The sequence below is a fragment of the Condylura cristata genome, unplaced genomic scaffold, assembly GCF_000260355.1.
Source record: "Condylura cristata isolate star-nosed mole 26May11 unplaced genomic scaffold, ConCri1.0 scaffold00009, whole genome shotgun sequence".
Lineage (NCBI taxonomy): Eukaryota > Metazoa > Chordata > Mammalia > Eulipotyphla > Talpidae > Condylura > Condylura cristata.
In genome coordinates this window covers 41728783-41731418 of record NW_004567110.1, presented here as the reverse complement: position 1 = coordinate 41731418, position 2636 = coordinate 41728783, and the positions used below count along the sequence as shown (strand labels likewise).

Below are 2636 nucleotides of genomic sequence, written 5' to 3'. Positions count from 1 at the left end.
TCCACCTCCCTACCCCCCCCCCCAGTCTCCCACTGCCTGCTTATTGCTGAGTGTGCGTGTGTGTGTGCGTGTGTGTGTCTAATGAAGTTTGGGAGTCGCGCGCGCAGGGGCGCGTGGGGTGCGAGCCCCGGAATCCCCATCCCCTGCCCTCTGCGCGGTCGGTCGCGGCGTGCCGGGTTCCCGCCGCAGCACTCAGAGCCTTGGAGCCGCGAGGCTCCCGGGCTGCTCCGAGTCGGGGCTGCGCGTCATTTGCAGTCTGGGGAATGTTGATCACCTCACTAATTACACCTCTCTCTCCCCCCCCCCTCCCTCTCCCTCTCCCTCTCTCTCCTCTCTCATTCCCAGAGTGCATATCGGGAATAGACACACAAAGACATGCGCACTCAACTTAATCAGCCATTTTTTTAAACAGGGCTAAAACGATAATAATTAGCAGAATAAAGACATATCGGATTTTCATTTCCTTTCCTCCTTTTCCCAACCCCTTCACAACCAAACAGCGAGACCGCGGTCGGCACATGCTTTAACTCCTCCCGGACCCCCGAGGACCGCTCCATGCCCCCCACTTTCTGCTCCAGCGTTTTTATTTTCACCCAATAAAGTTCGAGGATTATTTTTTTATTTTTTTTTATTTTTTAATGAACCCTCTCGTTTGACTTGGATGTGATCAGCTGTAAGTAAAATAAAAGCAAAACAAAAAAAGAGGCGAAGATCGAGTAGGAACTGCAGGGGAAATGGAAAGTAAGTTTTTTCTTTAACTTTTATTGAGTAGTTTGTGTTAAATTTAGGTCGAGTATCGATTATCTTTCCAGCCTGATCTTGCACAATCTTTGATATTTCGCTCCCTCTCTCTCCCTCTCCACCTCTCTCCTCTCTGCCCCTAGCTCGCTCGTTCTCGCTCGCTCTCTCACACATCCCCTCATCCCGACCATCTCTTCCGCTCTGCCCCCCTTTTCTATCTCTTTCCCCCCTTTTTTGGCTCAAAGATTTGCTCCGCTGTGGGAGGGAGGGGGCACGAGGGACCTGATTTTCCACTTTCTTTGGGGGGTTGCGTTTTTCGGGCTTTAACTTTTGGATTAAGAGCGGATCATCTACGTTCGGCCGAGCAGTTTTCTCTCCGTTTTTCCTGTCTTTTCGGGTTTTGTCTCCGCCGCGAGCCTGGGGCTTTCTGGTGGCGCGGGGAAGCTGTCAGCTCCGCAGCTGCGCGGGCATTACTGGAGGTCTCCAGTGTCCCGTGCCCCTGCACCCAGGATGATCCTTCCTTTGCACCCATACTCCGAAAGTTTGGACCTTTACCGGTGGGGCTTAGGGCCCTTCTCCCTCTACTCTCTCGTAGCATTACCCTCTCCGCCCCTTATTCAGACTCGTTTTTCTTCCTTCTACCACCCCGCCTTTCCTTTCTCAAGTTCTCCGAAGGGCGCTTAGTGCGCTGGATTGGCGGAGGCCAGAGATTCCGTGCGCCCTAGACAGGGGCTTCCAAGAAACTGGGGCACGAACTGAGATGAGGCTGCAGGTAGATACCCGCTCACCCGAGCGAGCGGCGCCGGCCACCGCCGAGGGCTGCTCTCCGCAGAGCGGACTACGCGCGGGCGAAAGCAAAGCAGGTCCGTTAGGAGGCGGGATCGCGGGGCCTCGGGACTGCAGACCCGGGAGGCGGTCGCTTACGCTCATGGGCACAAGTTAGACCAGAGGATAGATGTCCGAGACTCGGGGTCAGGAATCTTTTCGGCAAAGGACATGGGATATGTGTCTGTAGTGTGTGTGTGTGTATGTGTGTGTGTTGTGTGTGTGGGGGGGTATCTGTGACCGGCTGTGAGAACTGATTTATTCGCCATCCCCTCCACCCCCCACCCCCACCCAAAGGGGTTCCACGTCTACCAAGGAACTTCACCTTCGCCTCTCTGGGCATCAAGTGCGCCTTCCGGCCGGGAGCAGCTATGGGAAGAGGGGATGAAATGCGTCGGGTCTCGCCTCCCTTCTACTTCTGTCTCATTCCCTCCTCCCCCCATTCTTTCTGCTCTTTTCTATCGGAAAAGAAAATAAATTTCATGGAAATGTATAAAGTTTCTCTGCCGATGCCCAAGTTACAGAGGCTTCCCGTCCAGTCCCCCTTCCCTCCCAGAAGACGGTGTACTGGTTTGTATTTCTTTTGTTACCTGTGATCCGGGCGGGGGGTTCCTTTCCGCTGCTAGGGCAGAGGTCCGGCCCAGACAGGAGGCTCCAGTGGTGCCTTTGACCGCGACTCCTCACTTCCGCGCGGTTCTGGTGAGGTCTTAGCTACCGGTCGGTGAGACACCCTCCTTGTAGGTACCAAAGGTTCAGATCGCAAACACGGACACCCCCCCCCAACCCTACTACACACACACACACACACCACACTCGACACACACAGACCCCCACACATACATTCTCGCTACACCCCCCACCTCCAGCCCCCACCTTGTCTTCCCTTCCCCCTTCCCAAAATAAGCACACACACAACAACCCCCCCAAACCAAACAAAACCCCAAAGACAAGTTCACTGGCGGAAGATGGTGGATTGACACTGACTCAGACAGAGGCAGGTTCACCAGGAAATCTGGCAGTCCCGATTTCTGACAGTTGCATTTCCTCTCCTTGAGTCCTTCCCCCCCCCC

At 54.9% G+C, this 2636-nt stretch overlaps 1 protein-coding gene across 1 annotated transcript in view; it reads left to right on the top strand.

Moving 5' to 3' along the window:
• The first annotated feature begins 398 nt into the window (after nucleotides 1-398).
• Nucleotides 399-2636, top strand: part of ZFHX4 (zinc finger homeobox 4) — a 177394-nt gene continuing 175156 nt past the window's right edge. Inside the window, exon 1 of the mRNA XM_004679786.1 lies at nucleotides 399-741. The gene's annotated coding sequence lies outside the window, so the exon portion shown is untranslated. The remainder of the gene's footprint in view (nucleotides 742-2636) is intronic.